Here is a 24,638-nt window from a genome sequence, read left to right as displayed (position 1 = left end):
CTGTGAGCCAACAGAGATAACCACCCCACCACTGTTGTTTTTATTCACGTAGAACTGTAAGAAATAAAACAAAACAAAAAAACAATAAAGGAACACATTTTGAATCTCATATCTTTCAAAAGTATTTCTAAAAATACTGACGCGAGCCTGTGTTACCCCTCACTCTCCTAGAAGATGCACCTTTGGTATAAAGTTGAAAATCCTACATTGCTTAATTCTCAAGTTATCGGATTCACAAACTTGTCCACACCACCCACTGACCATCTGCCTGCCTGGCCGGCTGACAACAATTACCCGTCGGCCTTTTACAGCTGAGGGGTAAAAATGGCTTTTAAAAAAATGAGTTTTTTTAGGGTTACTTTAGAGGTGAGACTGTAAATTTGGTATTTAGGTTGGTGCAAAACTAAACATAACGTACTTTTTAAAAAAATAGATATTTCTGATTTTTAATTTGCTGGCCATAGTTTCATTTAACAAAGAAGGTACTGACTCTTTAGGCTCAGTTCAGGCCACGCCCACATATGATTTGTGATCTACACCAGCGGTCTCAAACTCATTATGATGCATGCTCTTTATACAGAGAAGTATATTCTAAAAAAGTTGACATCCATCTAAAAATAGATAGATTATGAGAAACATGTTTAATATAAACATTGATTCTCCACAGTTTCCACATTTGTCAGTCTACTGTCATTACAAAGACTTCCATAACCCAAAGGAACATGCCTAACCATCATACTTCAAGCTAAGGCCATACCATACCATACACTTATTAATAAAGGGCTAACCAAAGTCCTGTACAATACCATATATATAAAAGACAAACACAGGCCAAGTAAAAGATATAGAAAAAAAAGTGCAGTAGAATTTAAAAAAATAACAGAGGACATAAAAAGTAAGCTAAGAGCAACGTCTCACGATTTTGGCCTTGGGTAATGCCGCTTTCAGTAAGAGGGCTATAAAAGTGATGATAATTCAGCCTCATGCGCGTATGAAAACAACTGTTTGAGCAATCCATTCATGATGTGATCTCAGTCATTTCCAACACAGTGTCAACTGAAGCGCAAAATATAGTGAGCCAAAATCCAAAAATGATGCTAACTTTCTTAACGTCCTTTCTTCTGGATCTGTACATATTTATGTTAGTGAAACGTGCATGCTTATGTTTATGCTTATGGTAAGAAAGTGAGTGCAGCGTGTTATGTTGTCTGGCTGTAGCAGGTTCAAACTACAGCTTCTGCTCAGCTGTATAAATTCTCATTATATACTCACAGAGAGAGCCAGCAGGCACGCAATCAGAACCCAGAAACTACGTTAATTAAAGTGCAGTTGCTAATTAATATTATTGATCACACCTGCACCAGCACCAAAAACATGTCTGAGCAGTATCCACCGATGCCTTTCTACAAATAAAGCTGCATATTGGGTGTTTATACTTCACTTCCACCGTCATCGATGTACTTTAAGCCTGCACTTTAAAGATTGCCGCAGCCACTTTTTTAATGTGCATATGTTTGGTGGCATCATCCTACGGTGGCCCTGAGAGGCAAAGCACGTACAAACTCCAAAGCACATGCAAACTCCAAAACACATGCAAAATCCAAAACACTTGCAAAATCCAAAACACTTGCAAACTCCAAAACACTTGCAAAATCCAAAACACTTGCAAACTCCAAAACACATGCAAACTCCAAAACACTTGCAAAATCCAAAACACTTGCAAAATCCAAAACACTTGCAAACTCCAAAACACATGCAAACTCCAAATCACAACGGAAGTGCTCCAGGACGCTAGGGGCAGTGTTGAGCTCAATTTGCAAAATAAACGGCAAGTTTGTCTGTATGGGACGGTCTAGTCTCCGTCGCGCTTCCCAGGTTGCCTAGCAACCATGATACTAACTGGAAACGTGTCATACAACTTTGTTTGACAGAAATGAAGGAGAACATATTTTGTTCATTTGTTTGTTTGTTTCTACAAGAGCTTTGTGTGATTTGATAAGTATCTGAGGCTGAGACCACAGGACAGTAAAACATGATTTTTGGGCTTCATTTCTGTAATGAACAGTCATTTAAGATTAGTTAGTAAATAACAATTAGCTAATGTTGTTCGTGAGACTAAAGTCATATCACTTTGGTAATGTAAATATAATATGGCCAATATTATAGTTATTATATTAATCATTATTAGCTATTACAGCAGTGAACATGAACTCTGTGTCAAATACTGAGCCTCAGTACAGATTCAAGTTGCAGTTATCTATGTCTTATCACCTTAAATCTTCACTCAAAGAGAAGTATCTTTGACAGTGCATATATAGGTGTATCATATATAAGAGACAAATGTTGTTCCTTCAGTATGTTGGCATTGCTAAATTTGGCTCATTGCTTACATATATTTATAAAAAGAAAATGTACAAACTGTGATAACTGTTTCTGATAAAATGAAGAGTAGACTGATATATTAAATATTCCTTTATTGGGTGAGAAAATCAGAGCATGTCATAACTGCTTTAAGTCATACAGAATAGATATCAGAGCCTTAAACAGGCTGACTTCTGCTAAATGGGTCAAACTGGGCAGAAAGTATACAAACACATAACATCCTTATAGAATATGATGTAACACTATAGATCAACTTACCTCAGAATATATAAACAGTTACAGCAATATGATGCAACAAACACAGCAGTGCTACTAATCCAAAATACTCAAAGCTTCATAGAACTGAAACAAACATTTATTTTTAGCTCCATTCTGCTGCTGATACATACTTTAGGTTTCTGAATATTAAACTTGTTGCTGCCTTTCATAGTGTGTAACTTGAAGGCCCTGAGTACTTTCTCCCACACTGAAAACACTGGAATGATAACATTATTTGAACATTACCTAATAAGACTGATTCAGGACAGACAATTAGTTATGTTAAACTTTCTTAGCAGTCCTTCACAAACAGGGAACAGTCTGTCTATTCTCTCCATCTGTCAGCTGCTGCTGGCTCTTCCTCCTCCTCTTCCTCACACACTGCTGAGTTTGTCCTGGTGGATCATCAGGGTGCAAAGCCTCACAGATGATGTGCAGCAGTGGGTCCCTCAGTCTGTCCTCACTCTGGACACTTGCAGTTGTCACACATGGAAATCAAATGTGTGATAAGCTGCAGGATTCAAACACAAGTGTAACTTATAAATACATGTTCATACTTTTATTCCACAATCAGAGAGAAAGAAACAGAGAGAGAGTGCAGGACAGAGAGACAGGTGACAGTCTCAGGTGTACACACTGCTACAAAACAGCACAAGAGAAGGAGGATTTAGTGTTTGTGTTATTACGAGTGCTAAACAAGAAGAGTTCCAGATGGTACAGTGGACACATGTGTGACTCCTGTGATTAAAGCATCTTTCTTTCAGCTTAACGAGTGAACCGTCAGCTCGTTCAAACACACGTTAAAGTCCGTTTGGCTCGACACCACCGAACAGAGGCAGCAATATAACATAGCTAACATTAACAGTGCAGTGAATCCTGCTTGTGCCGTCATATTCAGGACTGCAAACCGAGCAGCATCACTGACTTTCAGCTTGTTGTGTTTGTGGATATATGACTGACTTTAATTATCCATAAAATCATCACATTCTCTGTAAGATTAAAGTCAACTATTGAACGGCATATATTTTGAAGTAAAGGCTTTAAAACCAAGTTAGTACAAACATCGCTAATGTCACTTAACTTTGCTGACATGTGGCCAACAGTAATGTTTTAATGTTCTTCATTATAAAAACATTTGCGCATAAATAAGTGACATAATATTCAGTACTTACTTCTGAAAGTTTACTCTTTGGCGGCTCCGCTTCCGCCGTTTTTTCGGCAAAATTATCCACACCACGGCCGCGCTATGAAATCTGGGATATGTTGGGCCATGAAGGCTACACCGACCCATCCTTAAAATTCAGGAAATTAAGGACGCATTTGAGGGCCGCATTTCGAGCAGCCTTTGAATTGGGACAGCCTTCGTCGTGTCGCTGTGACATAATCGTCCTTAAAATGTGGCCTTTAAGGCTGCAGACCCTGAATTGGGATAGAGCCCAAATCCGGTCATTGGTACTTCCTGGCTTGTGTAGTTACTAGGTAACAAAAGCTCAACACTGCCCCTAGCGTCCTGGAGCACTTCCGTTGTGTTTTGGAATTTGCAAGTGTTTTGGATTTTGCAAGTGTTTTGGAGTTTGCAAGTGTTTTGGATTTTGCATGTGTTTTGGAGTTTGCAAGTGTTTTGGAGTTTGCAAGTGTTTTGGATTTTGCAAGTGTTTTGGATTTTGCAAGTGTTTTGGAGTTTGCAAGTGTTTTGGAATTTGCAAGTGTTTTGGATTTTGCAAGTGTTTTGGATTTTGCAAGTGTTTTGGAGTTTGCAAGTGTTTTGGAGTTTGCAAGTGTTTTGGATTTTGCAAGTGTTTTGGAGTTTGCAAGTGTTTTGGATTTTGCATGTGTTTTGGAGTTTGCAAGTGTTTTGGAGTTTGCAAGTGTTTTGGAGTTTGCAAGTGTTTTGGATTTTGCATGTGTTTTGGAGTTTGCAAGTGTTTTGGAGTTTGCAAGTGTTTTGGAGTTTGCAAGTGTTTTGGATTTTGCATGTGTTTTGGAGTTTGCATGTGCTTTGGAGTTTGTACGTGCTTTGCCTCTCAGGGCCACCGTAATCATCACCATATGTTACATTATGCGTTCATGCTGGATTTGTTGCGAATGGTTCGGTACAAGCTTCTCTCCTCTTTCACAGAAAAAGACTTGATACAGTTGGAGTTGTTACTTCGTATCTAGCCCAGCTTTTCACAGCCACTTTGGACAAATTTCACACCAAATTAGGTTTGGAGCTATCGCTTAAATTTCCCTATGCACAAGTCTGTAGAGATTAAGTGTGCGATACACTGTTTCTCTCAATTTGGGTCTTTCTTTATTGCCATGCGAATGCCCTGCAGTTCACGAAGCCATCTGTGGATCATAGAGACCGTCTGCTCGGTAAAGCTAGAGAAGTCCCACATCTCTTTTAAAGGTCCACGGGGATGTTTTTTTTCTCAGGTTTCCAATATCTGTGTGATGTCTGTTTGAGCGTAGCTTCTGTGTATTTTAATATGTGAACCGTGTGAGAATTTATGAGGAGTCTCCTTTTGAGGATATGGCAATTTGAGATGGGATGGTAGTGTCAAAGCCTCTCAGCTTGTACCGTCACTATCATGCTTTGGTTGTAATGAGCCTCATCTCATGCCACAGTGGGACCATACTGTCTGTAAAACAGATATTACCCCCCTCCCTTGATCACCCTTGCCCCCGGAGCATGACATCAAAAGCTCCCAGAGCTCATTTGTCTCTTTTTCTTATAGGTCTTTAGCTGCTCTGATGGGACACATTGGTGCTTACTATGTGTTTCTGGAGATTTATTTGATGTTAAGAAATAGAAAAAAAGGAAAAGAAAGTTACACCAAACATCAGATAGCTTTTTAAATGGAAACCTGGCAGCTTTGGTCACAGCAGGAAGCTGTTTTAGTGCAAAAGACCTACTACATTTTTCCATGAGTCACTCTGTCATCTGTATATAGTCTGTATATATCCCAGCTTCTAGCAAATCATTTTATCACACGAAACTGGTACATAATGATGTTACTGAGATTGTAAGTTAAGATTTGATTTCCTATTTTTTTTTCCGAATTTTTAAGCGTTGATGCAAAAGCAAACACAAGTCGATCACTAAGCCTCGGTTGGTGCAACCGAACTTACATCACTGTAAAAATGTCCTGCTTGCATCCAATATTCATGCCAACAAATCAAGTTCTTCACGTGTTTGTAAGAGAAACAGATGCAGATTTTGACGTTCCCAACTCTATGCTCCATGTTTTAATTTGTCTCGTTCAGCTTCTACCATCCTAACCGTGTAGTTCGAAGTCCTCGCTTGAAACCTCGCTGTTTTATTCTTTTCATTTAATGGTTCGTGCTGTGTCATTCTCTCTCTCTGCACTCATACTAGTTGACTCTATTTCAAAATGATTTATAAAAAAAGTTGCATCTGGTAATTCTCTACAGCTATTCCTGCTGCTATTTCCCGCCAGGCTTTTTTTTTAATTGTTATTTTGCTGCTGGTCTCTCAGGGTCTGCCTGTGCCCAACACTGCTTTTGCATAGAAATCACCCAACAAATAACCTGCATGATAATCTGCCGGATAAGATATGTGATCACGGCTGGCTCCAGCATCCAGGCCTCCGGGCCTTCAGTCAGCAGTCTGGTCACTGGGGAGGCGACGTGTGCGAGGAATCTGAATCAAGGCAGGAGGTGTATGCTAGGCAATTAAAAAAATCCTCTCATGTTGTCTCCTGTGGTTGCTTGGCAAGAATTTTGCATTCGCTGTTTCATTTATGGGCCTATGAGTCCTTCAATGTGATAGCCAAGAGTTTAGAATTAAGAGGCTGCATGAATGTGGATAATCGCCTCAGAACTAAAAGGGTGGGGCTAGCTGCTTAGCATTGCTAACTCTGGTAGATTTACAAAAGTTTTTTATGGAAGCTTGTTTCCACCAAAAAACCCCAAAACAAAACAAAATAAAAGACATTCATAGGTGAAATTTCATGGAAATAAGTAAAATTTCAAGAAACTAACTCTCTGTGAAGCTTACTTACCGGGAAGCGTAAGGCATCAGTTGGGGGTGGAGTTTTGCTGTCATCCTGCTCATTCAGTGGACACTCTGCCTAACTCTAGAACAGGGCAACATAGGATTTTGAAATTCATACCATAGGTGCATCTACTAAAAACCTCTGACATGTTCCAATCTCAGTGACCTTGAACTCAAGGTCAAGGTCAGAGGTCAACTTTTCTATAAAACCAAATTATTTCCTAAATTTTTTTTGCTTTTTTAGTAAAATTTTATGATGAAAGTTACAAGTTCCACTTTTAGGTTAAGGTTTAATCACTTGCACTGAAAGTGCCCGATTTCTTTTTATATGTTCACATTTTCCTTTTTTAAATTTAAAAAGTATCTTCATAAGAGGTTACGGAGTTTAACCATACAAATAGTTTTTGAGACCACTGTTACTAACAGCTTCACTGCTTCATTAAATTCTTTTGGAAAAGAATAAATGTTCACCAAATAGCTCCACATCACAGTTGTGTTAGCCGGGCAGTATTTCAGGCTTATTTTTTTTTTTTAATGCTTCATCTTCTGCTTGTGTTGGATTCTCATTAAAATTAAGTCAAGCATAATAATGCTTCTGAGGCAGAGGTCATAAAAGAGGGAAAGGTTTCACAGTTGCTATGGAAACAGTGTGTTTCGATTACTTTCCCCCCCCTTTTTTAAGGCCTTGCTTTAGAACAAAAGTCTCTGTCTCACAAACTTCTTTGTGTTTTCTGCTCCATTGCACAGACACTCAAAATATTAAAAATAAGATCAGACGTCAGATTAGTGCTGTTTGCCACTTCAAGCTATTTTTACAGTTAAAGACAGACACTTAACGATTAAATGCAAATTGCTGTCTTTTTTGCATTGATTGGATACACGTTCAGTTTTATACTGGTAGCTGTTTGGATCCAAAACTCAATGAGAGAGTGAAAGCTTTGATTACCTTCTTAAACATTTCAAGTTTTGAGTGATTATGTGATTTTTTTTTGCAAATGTTTTGCTAAAGGTGGTCAGTCTTCCTCCTGCTTCGCATAAAACGTCTCATTTTTACCTACATTTGCATCCTAGGCACAGTTTTCTGGTATTGATTCTAATATCGCTGGGAGGCACTTACTGATTTTTTTAGGGGATGATCTGTTTCTTTATTTTATATTCATAAATAAGATGCACTTTTTATTTTGTCTTGGCTCTCCTGGGCTCACTTTAAGTGTCGCCATGTTTTTGAGAGTCCTAATCTTCTTTGTACTAATGTAGCAAAGAAGATTCAGCCTTCAGGTTATGATGCTGTGTGAGTGACGCAAAGACATCACGATGAAGAGAAGAGCTACATAGCTCTCTTTGCTGACTGAATACACTGTCTGGTTATATTAAGTTATAAATGATGCAAACCATCTCATTTGGCTGCTTGTGAATCTGAGATGTGCCTTATCTTGCAACTTTATTTTGTGCTTTCATGGTTTGTGTTTTGAAGTTCTCTCAGTGTAGCTGTTCAATAAGGGCAAGTGATTAACAAAATGTGACACTCGTGCAAAATCAGTTGAGCAAATATTCTAGTGCTGTGGTGATACTAGTGCCCCCTTGTGGCTCCTACAGTGAAAGAAAGAAATTAAGAGACCACTCAGCAGACAATTATTTGACATTTATTTTCCTAACTACTTTGAAATTGTGTGAGATATTGGCTTTATTTGATTGGAAGGCTAACAATAGCTAATTCACTGACATGCGTGGGCGATGTGGTGGGTTACCACTGCAAGGTAGTGCTAAGATGTGTGAAGAAGGATGATTTGTGCAGATGGTCTGGTAATGGCAATTGCATTTGCACCCTGTTGTTGTCTCAGCAACACTTTTTGTTGCTTCTGGTCTCTTAACAAGCTTCTTGTTTTTCGAAGCTTCTGACCTTTCCATTTTCAATGCTAACCCGAGCTAGCAGCATTCTTAATTTCATTCCAGAAAACAGGTTTTAATAAATTACTATTCATGTCATGCATAATGTATAGTACCCTTGGTCTATATTGGCAGATACCCAGTATTTTTTAAATTCTTTTCATAGAAGTGCTTTCATTCTAGCACAGTAAGGTGAGAACCACGGCTTCTTTGTAAACCACTGGCCTATTGTAGTACAACTCATGTTAATTAAATAGAAATTACACAGCAAAGGGAAGGGGGAAATGAGGCGGCCATCTGGAGAAAGGCTAGTGGGTGGCAGATGGACAGAGACAGATGTGGGAAATGTGAAAACATCAATCCCCACACCATTCTTAAACTGGCATAGTCTGGCAACAAGTTGCTGACTGGGAATTATCTGTCAAGCAGCCCTGGTTTGTACACAAAATTCAAACAGAGGTAAAACGTCCTCTTGTTGATCAAGGAATCATTCATTTTAAAAACAATGACAAGAACAACAACCTGTTCTTGTAATGCAATAATAGATTTAAATTAAGTAGTCCATCACGTTCATAAGCACCTCTTACTGAGTCTGTGCTGTTCTTGCTACCTCTGAAGCGGTACTTTCCCTTCAAAACCCCGTTCTCTTGTTTGTTTGGGTTTTTTTCTTTAGATATTATTATTTGTATTTCTTTAAAAAACTCACGGGTCTCACATGTTAAGACTTTGAAATGGGCAAACTTAAACTGAAAGATCAGATTCTTTTTCAAGCTAATTTACGCTCTTTAGACCTAGAACAGGACGTAAACACGATAAAGGACCTACTCATTCCTGTCCTCATGATCACCTGCCTAAATAAATAAATAAATAAATAAATAAATGAATAAATGGACAGGATGTGATGGCACCCTGTGGTGAGATTGCACCAGCTCTCACTGCACCATAAGATGACCTTGTGAAGATCTACGTAGCTCAGACACAGGCTATATAATGCCAGAACTGGGGAAAGAAAGGTCATGAGGAGACCAGCCCACCAAGAAAATGACGTGCTTATCTTTTAAAGTTTTATTTTAGAGTCTATCTAAATTGAAAATCTGAAACAACTGAGTAATTGGTCTATTTTGGTAAGTGTCATAGCATGTTTGAGACCTTCGTTTCACTTTCTGTTAGCGGCAGTCATGAATCAGAAGAATCCCGAGGCTGGGCTGCTGGCATGCCAGCGCAGCTAAGTCCTCAACGTTTTAATCTGCTTAACACACGTTTCAGTGGCAGACCAGTAGTACAAATAAGCTGGTTATTTGACGGCAGGGAAGGTGTGTATGTGTGTGTGTGTGTGTGGAGGGTGTTGACTGACATCCATAGCAACAGTAGCATGGAAACAGCCTAAAGTATCATGTGGAGTTTGTTTAAGAAGTGAACACTGTGGGAGGTGTCAGATAGTGGGAGAACGTGCTGCGGAGACAAAGCATCTTTTGGGAGGATAAAAGCAGTTATTTGTACGTGATTGTGTTCGTGTGTGTATGTGAGACAGAGGAGGAGAGGGAGTTTGTGACACAGATGGAGCTTTAGGTGCCAGAGGATTGAGTAGGCAGGGTAAATTTGAAACATCTCAAAGTGTTTGGTGTTACAAGTAAAAGTTGAACATTTAACGACTTTTTTATTTTGTTTTATTTTCTTTAACTGCCTCTGTGCCTCTGACAGCTGTGGCAGTGTTTTCAGCTTGTTTACTGTGAGTATGTCTGCATGCTGGTGTGTCGTACTTTTGTGGATATGATTCCTCCTTAATGTCCAGAGAAAATATATAAATATCTGAGTTCAAGATCTAAATTAATGTGGAAATGACCATAACTCTAATTACAATGTGGAGCGGGATATGAAACCTGATTTAAAAAATAAATAGATAAAAGTTGTTTACTTTTAGCATCATATATGCCTCAATCCTGAGCGTAGAGACTGTGCAATTCTCATGGCACCAGAACACAGTTTATGAAAACAGTGAGCCAGTACCTGCACGTTCACTGAAATAACAAGTCAGGGTTTGCTTATGTTTCCCAGAGGTGGGAGTCTCGCCGTGTTGCAGGCTTCTTGAAGATGACTTTTTCTGTTAATAAGATGGATGTGGCTCTGATACTGAAAAAACCCCTTACACCTGCAGTTTTTCAACTGCCAACAGGGGGCGACTCTTCTATTTGAAGTCCCGCTGTGGAGAAATGCATTAAAAAACTAATTTCTAGATTTCCAAGCCAAAACATTGCTCCAGGTGAACATTATTACTCTGTTCCAGTCACAAAGACGGTCATGTAGGATGGATTTTAGGGTAGCCTTAGCTTGTGATTGACATGTCACAAACCAGCGTTTGTTCTTCGATTTTGCAGTCAGACCCCTCTTCCTTCACTCCTCGCCCCTCATGTGCTATTTCAAAACAGGAACATGGTGATGTCAAAAACTCTCATCTCAAGGCTTCATCACAAAACTAACACGTTGTTAACAAACATCATGGCTACATCCATCTTTTAAATGGTGATAGCACAATATTCTGCAGAAATACTTTCACTGCCATTATTGAACTGCATAACCGAGCAACAGAATGAGATATTTCTGTATACTGCAACGTCACCAGTCGGGAGAGGCAAGTGCACGTCTGTAATTTGGTTGCTGTCACACACATTTTGGAGGTGTGGTGAGATCCTTTTGTTGGAGTGTGTCTCTGGAGATCTTCTCCCTGGAAACCATTCAGAAGGATGATGTGAATGGTGAACTTTTCGGGCCAGGGAATTGAAAGGGCAAAAATGAACTGCTGCCATGAAAAGAAAAAGAGAGGGAAAAGAAAAGCAAGATGACAGGGTATGATAAGGTTGCATGGCATACTATTGTTGCTGTGTCAGTGATTCTTCAACTCTCCTTGATGAGGCAATGACCGCGGTGGGCACGACGCGCATTATCTGCATATTTGGAGAGATTATATGTGTGGAAGCTGCCTGATTGAAGGCGTATCCTGACCTCAAAAACTCTCATTTCGATTGCTGCAGTTTGACTCGAGTTGAGTCTTTGTTATGCAGCCCGCCGAGGTCCTCTGAACTATAAGTGAGTTTGCCTGCACTGTCTGCTTTTGTCTAGATAAATTGCTATAAATAGAAAACAGGAGCTGACAGATTTTTTTTTTTTGTAGATAAAATACCACATCATACACCACCGAGAGCTTCTCATTTATCGCAGTCTTCTAAATGCCATGCAGACAAGAACGCATGCATGGGTGACAAGGAAAATATGTGATCAGAAGTCATCAAAATTGTAGCTTTAATAGGGCTTTTATTTATCGCTTCTTCTTCCTCACTGATCTACACATCAACTCCTCACCGCTCCTTTCTCTCCATTTGATTTTACAGAGACGTGGAGGTGTTATGGCACTTCAGTAATACTTTCTGCAAAGCTTTTGGATCATCGTTGACATTTACTGTGAAAGAGCACTGCGAATTAGATTGGGGAGATCGTTTTCAGGTTACTTTGTCTATACTTTGTGCAGCTTGCCTTTCAGGCTTGTGCAGTAGAGTGGCAGAAATTCAGAAGTGAAATAACTGGCGCATGCACAGCTTCACGCTAAAGCAGAAAGAAATGAAGCAAAAGAAAAAGGAAAAAAATGTTAAAAACATTAAAAAGACACGCAACCTCAAAATTACTGAAATAATTAATCAGATACACTTGTGATTGTTATTATTAGTGCAGGATAAAGGCATGCTTAAACACAAGGCATTTTGACTTGCCAAAGCAATATATAGCCTCTTAAAAATGAACATGCTTTGAGTCGCTCCCCTTATGGATTTGTCAGATTACTGGCATGGGTCCTGATCAAAGCTTTTTTAAACCCGCCTCTAAGCAGCCTCGCTCTGAATTCCTTCCGCTAATTTATCCTCGCTGAGACAGAGGAGGAGAGGAACAGAAGTGGAGCGAGAGAGGCAGACAGAAGTGTTTCAGAGATGCTCAGTCATGCCTCGGCAAAAACAGCTTCCATTAGCGCCCAGCTCATATTAGATTAGAGTTTTTCTGAATGCTGAAAGAAATTATGAGTCTTAATTTTTCATTTCCTTTCCTCCTTTTAGAGAAATCATTAGTGTTTTTTTTTTTTCCTGGGTTCTGGGCCCATGTATTGATTTGATGAACAGGGCCTGACAGACAGTGAAATCTCTGCTGGCCTCTTGGTCTTATTTTTTTTTTTTTTTTTTTTTTTGCATATTTGTCACATTTGCATGTTTTAGATCATCAAATTTCAATATCTGATAAAGATAATATTAATGTGATTGGCCAGTCACATTATGTGGTCATACTATAAATAGTAGCTGGTATCTGGGTTTGATCAGTTTGATCGGGCAATGCCGTTTCTAAGAAAAAACAAAACAAAGCAGCCAATCGGAAGCTTCTGCTGCTACAACCTGTAATCACACCTGTTTACCACCGATGGAAATAACTGAACTTACAGACCAAAATAATGACATACCAGTAATCCGTAGAGGGAAGGCTTCTGAGGAAATTATCCAGAGGCAATCTCTACAAAAGCACGAGTCAATCAGTCAGCAACAATGCAGCCAATTCAGACCCAGGCAACAGGACATGACTCCTACCTGTAATAGCTATGGAAGTCAGGTGAGGGATACTAAGATAGCAGCTAGTATTTATAATATGACTATACAATCCGATTGGCCATCAACCAGCAATTAGCAATGCAACATTAAATCAAATATTCATTCTGCTACACCTGGAAGAGTGGTGAACTTTCCCAGGAGTGGCCGGCCTACCAAAATTACTCAAAGAGCGCATTGGCAACTCATCTAGGAGGTCACAAAAGAATCCAGAACAACATGTACAGAACTGCAGGCCTCACTTGCCTCAGTTAAGGTCAAAGTTCATGATTCAATAAACAGAAAAAGTGACTGGGCAAAAAAAAAGGTGAAATCCACCGCTGACCAAAAAGAACACAAAGGTTCGCCTCATGTCCCCCCCCCAAAAATACCAATTTTGCGTGTACTTGGGTTATTTTTGTCTAATATTAAAATTTGTTTGAAGCCTGTAAGTGCGACAAAATATGCAGAAAAATACAAAATCAGGATCGATCAAACACTTTTTCACAGCACTGCACGTTTTAGCCCTGAATGTCAGTATTCAAGGTTTCTCCCAGAAGTTGAAGGTAGAAGTGATACCCCTCTGGCAAATACATAAACCCAAACAAATAAAAAGCACTTGATAAAACTGGTAAAATGCAACCTTTAAACCAACCTTAGCCATTTTTAGGTTAAAATGTGAGTGTAGGTGTTGATTATCAGACCAACTTGAGGCTGGTCTTTGAGCAGCATTGCAGCTTTGAGTTTGAGTCTGTTTGGTAGAGCTGGTTTATGTGACTTTGTTCTATTTCTGGACATTTCAAAGAGTTTTTCTGATTAATTTCCCAGTAAATGTACAGTGGGATCAATCAGTCATCACTGCCTGTTGTGGGTCACACATCTCATCTTGTTATCAGTGTAGAAAGTAGCTAACTGTTTAAACATTCTCCCTATTTAAACTTATCCGTGTGATGTTTGCCTCGGCTGATTATCCCTGATGCTTAGGATTATATTTAATGGAAGTATAATAATTTCTCATGACATTTGCTGGAATATTACCTCCATAATATGCTCCAGGAAGCGTCAGAGTTTAATTGGTTTGCTGACATCGATAAAGTTAAATAGCAAGTATTCAGGCTACGTAAAGCATCCAATAAAACGGTTGCCAAATCTAGAATTAGGAAAACATATAATAGGGAGCTCTGTCTTTTTTTATGTAAATGTGGATGTATTTTTTTATGTAAATTTTGTCATCTTTGATTTAGGATCTGTTGATCTGAAACCCGTGTTGCACCCTCGCTTTGAACTGTGGCTTTGAAGCTATTCCGTCTGATGCCGTGAGTCTGGGCTTTGAGGTTGAGTGTATCCTCCAATGTATCTCCTGGTTTAGCGGTGCTTGTGGCAATAATGATTGCCATAAAAGCCATTACCAGGGGCCCCGGGCCCACTGGGCTGCAGGTCTAGCTTTATTACTCTGACCCATAGGATGGTAATTACGCTATGTCTATGTTGCTACGGCAACGTGGAGGTTCTCCACAGCTAATGCAAAATTTATGTCAGGGGAGTGTGGCATTTTGTTTTTATACACATTGTTGCAGGCAAGCGTTGAGTATTGTGTGTGTGCATGTGTGTCATTTCTGAGAGCTCATTTCACAGACAGAGGCAAAATGCAGGAAGTTGACCCATTATTTGTAGTGTCCATTATTTCACCTCACTGGTTCCAGCCACACAGCTGGGCACTAATGCCTGATTTTAGGATGGGCTGGAAACATTTCAAACAACAAACCACATCAGATGCTCTCAGATTCCTGAACTAAACTGATCCGAGCACCCCGTACAGTGGGTTTTGGATTAGTTTCGTAAACTTCTGTGATATACTGAATAAAATTACAATATCTGTTACATACAGCTCTGAAAATCTTTTAGGCTGTAAAAGTTTCGCTAAAAGTTTCTCAACTTGATCCTGGATTGAATTAACGAATCCAAAGTCTAGTAAAGCCACAGAGAGTGCTGCAGAATGAGGCTTCAGGTTTAAGACGGCAGACTATTCCACAGCACTGGGGTGCAATGAGTGACTGTTCATTATAGTGGCTCCTGACACTGAGCCGTGTCTGCATTGCTCTGTTGACTCAGAAGATTAGATCGGCAAGCACTAAGGCTAATCTGGCATTTATAGATTTCTCTGAGCCTGCATTCGTGTGTGTGTGTGTGTGTGTGTGTGTGTGCACTAGCTCTCCTTTGAGCACTGAGCTGACGGGGACTTGTGGGCTTCAGGTATTACCAGATGGGCACTGCACCGATCTGTTGTCTCGAGAGAGTGTGTCACTTTAAAGAGAGAGAGGGAACACCAGATCACCTATGATACAAACAGATGTTGCAGATGGATCCTCTTCTCTCAGGTTCTCAAGTGCACCAAGCGACCTTCTATTTTATTACCTGCTGTTTTCTGTTCATGATGTGACTGTGGCAAAAAGACTGGAGACTTTATGTTTTTGGGTTGCCTGTATGTCCCATTTGTGTGACTGATATGTCTTATCACTGGGAGGGAGTTTCTTCAGATTTGGTGCAAGTGTTCACTCGGGCTCAAGGAGGAACTGAATACATGGTGGCTCAGAAAAAGACATTTTTGGCCATTACTCATTGAGAATGACATAAATTCACATTTATTAGGTGTCATAAAAACAAGAAAACACAAATATTTTAGAAATCTGTTAAGAACTTGTTCAAAAGTAAAAATTATATTAATATTTTTTAGGTAAGTAACAAACAGAATTCATATTTTTATACCCAAATATGATCCGGCACATTGGAAGTCAGAAATCAATCAAACATTACATCAATAAAATTCATTTTTTCTGTCCAGTAATGCAAGTATTTGGCATCTAAATCAATGTTCTTCAATTTTTAGCATTAAAAATATCATTTCGGTTCAAGAGGTTGCACATATATGGTATATTAACCATTACAGAAACATAAAAAAATATTTTTGTAATTAACAATAGTTTTAATTTAGAGCAGCTGTGGCATAAAACTTATAGTCTGTGCTGGGCTAATAAATTTGGTAAGCACTGAAAATTTCTAACTCTGGTGTTGTCACAGGATTCAGTGGCGTGAATTTATGTTTGAGTTTATAATTCTTTTTAGATGAAGTAGCCCAGCAGAAGGTCACAGGTGACTCTGACGTTGCATGTCTGTCATTGTAAAGTTTCCACCATTGCTCACCAATTCCAGCAACTTCACTCAACTCAATTTTTTGTTTAAATACTTTAGCTTTTTCTGTACTGCATGAGGAAAACCTGTGATACAGCTGCGGTTTGCAGTTTCTCTACATTCAGTAAGAAGTTGGAAGCCCTGCCAATTTAAACTAGGAGTGACAATCTGCTGCACCACCATGAAAAAAAGTCTCAAAAATTCCTTTCACGTACACCAAAATAAGTGGTCACACAATATTTCCACCCATTATATTTAATTATATTACGCCTTTAAATGCTATTTCTTGTTAGTACCTCTAAAAGAGTTAAAGATAGAGACTATAAAATGAGGTTGTTAAACACCAAATAAAAACACAGGTAATAACCTTCCTAGACTATTTTAACAGATTGAGATGAAAATTTATGATGATAGTTTGAATCCCTTCAGCAGCTTTTATGCATCCATATTATGCAAAAGAGCTCTCTATATATGAAATAAGTGTCTCTCTGCCATGCCCTCTCTGGTTTCTGTCCATTACCCGTTTTATTCGCTCTTTGCTTTTATACTTTTCCTCTCTAATTCGCCCTCAGAGGGGCTGCAGAGAAGTTCTCTCGCCATGTTCTTTGTCACACTTGTCTGCTTCATCGAACGTTAAAAAACTCCCCCCAGATCTACTTTTTAAGAAACTTGAAGCTTAACGCTAGACATTTTTAGATCTGGGCTAGAATTTGATGTTTTTCATTGATTTATCGTGGAGTTTTTTAACAGGTCTTCACCATATGTTCAGTCTTCCTATACTCACTGTCCTCTGTGTAAAACTGACAGTGTGAAATCCCTAAAAACCTCAAACCACAAGGGCACAAACAAAAGCACATTTGGTTTGCTGATGTACTTTCTATATTGAACTAGTGCTGAAAGGAAGATGTTGTATTATTCATAGCGCCATGCTAGATTTTGGTCAAATTGAGCTGTGGTGCATGACGAAAACAGGGAGGATTTCAGATCAGTCCGATGACAATGATGCCTGTGTCCCCGGGTTAATACAACATTTTTGCCAGGCAGATGCTTTTAATATACCAAGCACTGAAAAAAGGGTGAAAGCAACACAGAGGTAATCTGCTCTGCATGTGAATGCCTCAAGCATGTAATGCATCAGATATACAGAACAGTCTTCGACAAAACATTCGGTCACATAGCAAAACATACCACTGGTGTCAAGAGTGAAATGAATAAAGAGTAGCTGTTTATGTACTTGGGTTTGTGAGTACTTTATGGAGTAAGTACTCTGTCATGAATTGGATGTGCGTTACATTATAGTCAGCCAATTAAGAATAATTCATCAGCATCAACAACCTCTGACTATGTATGCATAATATTCACTTATTAGTTGGCATATTGAGGTACTACAGACCCACTCTTTCCCCAAAACCACAGATTTGAGTGCTGCTCTGTGTCAGTGTGAAATTTATGCTACAGCTGGAATGACACATATGCACAAATACAGTTCCTGATGTGCACATACACATTAATTCTTTCATGCAATTTGCATACACATTCTCACTGAACATGCTGCCTGCTTTAATTTAATTGCCATACCTCTTGCGAACTCTTTTTTTAGCCTTTACACACATGAAGTGACTGCTGTGGAATAAGAAATCACCTTAGTTGTGTTTTGGTATATCACAGTTTAAAAGGCTTTTGGGAGGATCGTGTCACCATCTTCCTCGTAGCTTCTAATTAGTGCTTGCGCCGATCATTTAATGAAAGCCAAAGTAATGAAAGACATTGTGTTGTTTTTTATGCACTGGAGATTATAGACAATTTTTCCTCCTCTGTATTTAAAAGTAGTGTAAAGAAATCTGCACTGAGTCTACTGAAAGTGTATGCAGTTTAGCATATATTTGACAATGCCTTGTTTGTATACTGAAGCGATTTCAGCAAACTTTCACAACAACAACTAAAGAAAATATGACTGTCTCATCCAGGGATGCTTCACAGTGAAAACTGTGAAAGTTGGCTGCTACGCAAGAAGAAATTAATCGTGTGCGTTTGGCGTATCGTGCATTTAAAAGCTGCTTTTCTTTTTGACACACTTGATATGACACAATGCAGTGCAGCTACGGTGATATAAATTAAAGAATGCATTTAATGTACTGAGTGTAAGATGCGATATCTCACCCATAAACCTAATGATGCTTGCCTCCATTCTGCGAGCATGTAGTCGTGAGAGATTTTGTCTTTTTACTACATTCTATTATGGGTAATGTCAAATGCCACATAAATTATTTCTACTGCAGAGAAAAGAGGATTGACTCTCACTGTTCCTCTTTTATTAACTCACAGCATGCAGTAATGTGCGCTAAACTAAAAGGCTGAATTTACCTCGAGCAGCGACTGTTTAAGTTCTTTGCACCTCTCAGCTCCATCATTAATTGCTTTATTCCATCTTTTCCCATAGTTTTCTCTTCATTCCCATACAGTTTTCAACAATGGATTTTGTATTGCATCCCTGTCATATCTATTTATCCATTCATCCCCACCTTCATATAAATGTTTCTTTTTCTGCTTTCACAGCTGTCCTATCAGTGTCGCTTCTGTATCTTCTGCTAGACGTTTAGCTCTTAGTCCCAACTCTCCAACTTAGCTGTTACAAGTAATGTAAAGGTTGCTAGTTTGACCACCCACTTCTGCCTTTCTTGCATCCATTTATCCAGTTCAGGGTCACATAATGCAAAAATCACAGCTTAGTGCATTTAGGCATTTAGACATCGTCAAGACGACCTGCTGAAGTTTGTTTTAATGCTTGGTATCAAAAGTGGGAAGACTGTCATTTGAATATGGCAGGATTGTTGGCATCAGACGAGCTGAAAGCATGGATCCATCCCGCCTTCTGTCAATGGTTGTTGATGGTGTAAGGGGGTGGGGGAGATTTTCCTGACACACTTTTTGCCCCTTAGCACCGGTATGCCACAGCTTACCTGAATTTTATTGCTGACCATTTCCTTCCCTTTATGATAAAAGTATATCCATCTTCTGATGACTGCCTCTAGCAGGGTAACACACCATGTCACAAAGCTCAGATCATCTCAAACTGGTTTCTTGAACTTGACAATGAGTGCACTCTACTCAAATGGCCTCCACAGTCAGCAGGTCTCAAACCAATAGAGCACCTTTGGGATGTGGTGGAATGGAAGATTCATGTTTGTGCAAAAGCTTTGTGATGCTGTCATGTCAATATGGAGTAAAATTGATGAGGAATGTTTCCAGCAGCCTGTCAAATATAAGCCACAAAGAATTAAGGCAGGTCAAAAGGCAAAAGAGGCTCCTAAGTGATACTAGCAAGGTGTAACTAATGAAGTAGCCAGTGAGTGTAAATCCCAGCCAAACATTATGGCGTTATTCCATCCTGGAAGAGTCTATGGTACATGAATTGGACCATAGCTTCTGCAATAAGTTAAAAAAGAAAAAGAAAAAACAAGCTTGTTTTCAGTAGCCAGAATGAGCATGCTATTAAACAAGACAGTGAATTTTGGAGGCACCTTGCTAATCAAGCTAGCGTTAGCTGCTAATTTAATTTGTGACTGCACACAATTTAGCTCGTTTTTTTGAGCAAATTTGACTCGTTGTTGCTGTGATAAAAAGAATTTAAAGTTTGATGAGTCATTTTTAGAACAAAAAGCTAAGCTACTTTTGACATTTACCAGTTTTACAACACTTCTGAGGACTCTCCTTAGATAAAGATTCATGTTCAGGTAAATTGGTTTTGGCAGGTGCTGTCCATAGGCTGATGGATCTAAATAATAAACCAGATCTTTGTTGACCTGAAATAACATTATGCTAAGCTGTGATAAGGCGGTTCCTACCTGAACAGTCCCTACAGGTCATTATTTTTAATCAGTGCCATCTTCTCACTCTGTTACCTCTGGCTTATCCGATAATGTTTATCAACAGCCGTTTGGACCTGCCAATAACATTTTAGCAGCACTGCTCGAGGCCTAAATACCAGAGATGAAATATGCAGCGCTGATTTTAGGGGATGTGAAGACAGATATGCAACACATTTTGAGTCAGCTAATATCAGTTTAAGAGGGGTAGTAACCTATTGCATATGTGTTAGAAAACCACCTGCAGTAGAGTGTGAATATTTAAGTGACTGGCTTCCCAGAAAACTGAGAGGCTCATGAGTGATGGTGAGTGGAGAATGGAGAATTTCCCCCAAATGTGCAGAAAAGAACACATTTTGAGAGCAGTGGTGTGAATGTGTGAGCTTGTGTACGTGTGGTTCCATCCCACAGGCTAATAATCATTGCTTCTCTCCAGATGGAGGAGTGTACCCAACTCAGCAGAAGTCTTCCTGCCTCTTCGGGGCAAAGACAGTGGGGGGGTAGTAGACTGTGTGTGTGTGTGTGTGTGTGTGTGTGTGTGTGTGTGTGTGAGTGAGTGTGTTTGAGTGCATATAATGTGAAATACTGAACTGTCATTTACTGAAAATCCTCCAGGGCATGAGCATCACACGGAGAAGAAGGATGGGAAGCCAAATTAGAAAGTGGCTTTGTTAACACATACCTTCAGTTAACAGTGCCTTAGTGTACATATCTTTATTGTGATTCCAGTACTACATATAATTTGTTGCCATCATTGATCCAGAACTGAACTGTGACCCTCATTTTCTGTCCTCATAGAGAAAGAAAGCTGCTGCAACAAGAAGTGAGATCCTGTTTTGCCTCATCTTTGCATAAATACAATCACAGTTATCGTAGTTAGTTAGTTAATATTAGGAGAGGATGCTTCTTCCCAGTATTGTAGTTTGTAACTGTGTTACAGTTCCAGTTCTAAAACCTGGAGGACCAAGTAAAACTGAGACAAACCTTCAGAAGAAAGTAAATTTCCTTAATTTATTCCAGCCTTCATGCTAACCTTTCAGTCTTCTGTTCTGATTTGGCTCAAGCTTTATAGAGTAAAGTTCAATTGTAGATTGAACAAGAGGGACATACAGTAGTTGTACAATCTACAATTTTGTTTGAACTTGATGATGGTGGTATTGTTTATATGCACTCCTCTTCATGCACTCCACCTCGAAGCCTCTCGAGTCTGTGCATCACGGTGCATTGTGATTTCTGAGAGGTTTTTGTTTACTTACTCACCACTGTAGCTCATATGAAAAAGTGGTATGCTTTATTTTCAGGGCTCTACTGCACAGATTGTGTGGTTACTTTTTCTCCTTGCTTGAATATAAATACAGAACTAACAACATACAGCTTTACCTGGAAAAAGTGGATTTTAATACTTTTGCTGCATATAAATTGATCGAGCCACAAAAAAATATTTTACAAGTTGGTAATTGTGTAAATCAGCAACTGCTCTTTGAACATGCCTCGCTTGAACAAGAGATCTCAATGAGCACCTTTACAAAGCACTTTAAAGTAATTATATTGATAATAACATGCAGGAGCTCAAGTGTATTGCCATTAATCCCCTGACTTCGGTTACATAATGTTTTACAGAAAAAAGTACCACTACAAACATTATGCAAAGCTATCTAATCTATCTCATTCACTGAGCAACATTTATAGATATTCACTCCTTTTACAAGCACTTTTTGCACGATACCAGCACAGAGGATTTGTTTTTCCAGTGTGCGAGGGGCAGCTCTGGGCTTTGGCTGAATGACAGGTGGAAATGGGCTTCTCTCCTACTCCTGTCACAGTGCTGACTGGTGATGTCAAAAGGGCTACCTGTGGCAGAGATGTCCCTGAGAATAAATGGGTTACAGAACACCCACTCAGTGCTATTACTACCACTGCTTGTGGGTTGTGATGAAATTATTCAATCAGCAGTGCACTCACATTTACCCATGCTTGCTTATACATAATACCACCTAAAATCACATCTACAAGCACTAAAACGCGATGATTTAGGCCGGCACATTAGTCATGCTGTGTCTACAGAGCAGCATCTGATGACAGCATATTGTGTTATTTCTATATATAAAAAAGAAACCCTGCTGACCTCAGTTTCAACTTCTCTGGAGATAAGTTACCTCATAAAACTCCTATATGAGTTTTATAAATCTGAAAATGTGAGTGATATTTATTGTTTGCCTTCACAATCTGATACAAGCGCTCAGTGCTGAAGGACTTAAGTGATTCACAGTAAATTGCCTTCTTCGTCTTGCCAAGTTAAGTTCCCACTGGGAGAAATGAATCACTGCGAGAGAATTAAATCTCGTCTTGTCTGGTCCTCTCCTGTGCCAGAGCTATAATACCTTTTTAACGTCATGATAATTAGTGTAGCCATGCAGAATTAGAGGATGAAACAAACAAGATGCTCTCTGTTGTGTGTGTTGAACAGCTGCCCTCTTTTGGTAGAACTGCGCACTCTCCCTTTATCTTCAGAAAGATAAGACTCAACTTCCTCCTCCTAGCATCCTTAGATGTTTAGTAATTAAAAAAAAAAGGCAGATAGTCTTGTTTTGTTGCAGTAAAGTAGCAGACATTTTCAGTGGTTCAGCTGAGTTAGGGGAGTACAAGTGATGCGTTTGGATGCTGGGTATGAGATGGGTATTGTGCATTAGAAGGTTGCCATCTAGAGGCAGGATGCAGACAGTGCATGCCTCCTTACTGCCTCACAAGCACAAATGCACACACAGGCGTAAACACACACGTGTGCGGTTGATAGACGGATACCTCAGAGGTCTCGGCAGTCCTTAGGGCAGCCAGTGGTCGGTGACGTGGAGACGCCTAATGTCAGTGCTTAACTGTCAGGATGAAACACCTACTAACCGGGAGCTGGTGACTCAAGAGAATTGTTAGTCATAACTAAATATAAAAGAGCAAGGCATTCTCTACTGTCAGGGATGTATTTAATTCATGCCAGCGACATGCACTTTAAAACAAATTGTGACAGTGTGTCATTTGTGTTTTCTCATATTGTTTGACCTTTAATTTAGGAGAAGAAATGAAAAGCTGTGACTTTTTTTTTCTCTGTTTTGCTTTCAGGGTACCCTCAACAGTATTTCCTGCTTCACTGAATGCTTTACTTTCATGTGAGCCTCCTTTTACCCCTAGGTTCTCCTTTTCAAAAGCTTGAAAGCAAGGCAGACTGCTCCCTCGCCATATATATATATCCTGTGTCCACATTAAAAGATGGCGCTCTTACTTACTTACCCGCACTGTACACATAGATTTGAAAAGTCTCGGCTCATCCGTGCCGCACAGTTACTCTCAGGCATTTTGACGCCGATCAGGTATAGTCATTAATTTGAGACATTTTTAAACAATGGCAACGTGCAGCACATCAAACACGAGGCGTGATGCTATGTCATCAACACCTCTGAAGCCTTTATGCGTTATTTTCCCTCTCACACTTATTCAACCAGTCCAAACCTGTCAATTCGGTCGCAAAGAGAACTGTTAATTTTAGTCATATCTTCTGTTTTGACAAGCTTTTAGGTGTTTGAGCTGCGCGCATCAGCAATTAGCTGGAGACAAGCAGTCCTGATTGTCCAGAAATAGAAGAGATGAGGCAAAAATAGATGTCTCTTTTTATTTATTTATTTATTTATTTATCTTTGTCAGTGTGCTTCACAAAAGCTGCACTTCACTGATAAGATTTGCTATTGTCAGTCTGCTTTAGATTGCTGCAGCTCTGTAGATTAGTGATGTGAACCAGTGGCTCTGACACAGTGCAGCTCTCCCTCTGCCCCGAGACAATGAGAATAATCAATTAGCCTTTAATCAAAGGCGATAAGGATTCTGTAGTAATGACAAATATCGTACATGTGGTGTAAAGTATCCACAGACATTTATGTCAAAGATGCTGAACCAAAAACATGAAGCATCTTAGAGAAGATGGTGTAAAATGCAGATTTTATATTGTAAGTTGTAAACTTGTTTGTACATCAGCGGGGACCATGAGAAGTCTCTGTTGCACTGATCACAGGGATCAGTCATCAGCAGTTTGTAATTAACTTAATGATCTTGTTGAAGATTTCGTTTTTAAGTTCACATCATCCAAAAAAAGAAAAAAAAATCATACTTTCTTCTCATAGACTGAAGATGAATACAATAAACAAATTAGCTTACACTATTAGTATAATTGCAGCATAACATTTATGCCAATACATCAAAATGAAGAAAATGAAATGTATCAAACCCAGAGGGAGGCGTGTTGGGACGCTGCGAGGCGTTAAAAATGAGTTTATGCAACACGACAGTCACATCAGCGTTCCTCTCTTTAACATCGTTTTCAAGCCACTTTAGAGATTTTTGTGCACAAGCATGATGCCTGACATGTGAATTCCTAAGTAGGTCGTACTCCCCTCCACA

The sequence above is a fragment of the Oreochromis aureus genome, linkage group 12 (assembly GCF_013358895.1).
Source record: "Oreochromis aureus strain Israel breed Guangdong linkage group 12, ZZ_aureus, whole genome shotgun sequence".
In the NCBI taxonomy this organism is placed as follows: Eukaryota; Metazoa; Chordata; class Actinopteri; order Cichliformes; family Cichlidae; genus Oreochromis; species Oreochromis aureus.
The sequence above is the reverse complement of the archived record's forward strand: the minus strand, read 5'-3'. Positions refer to the sequence as shown.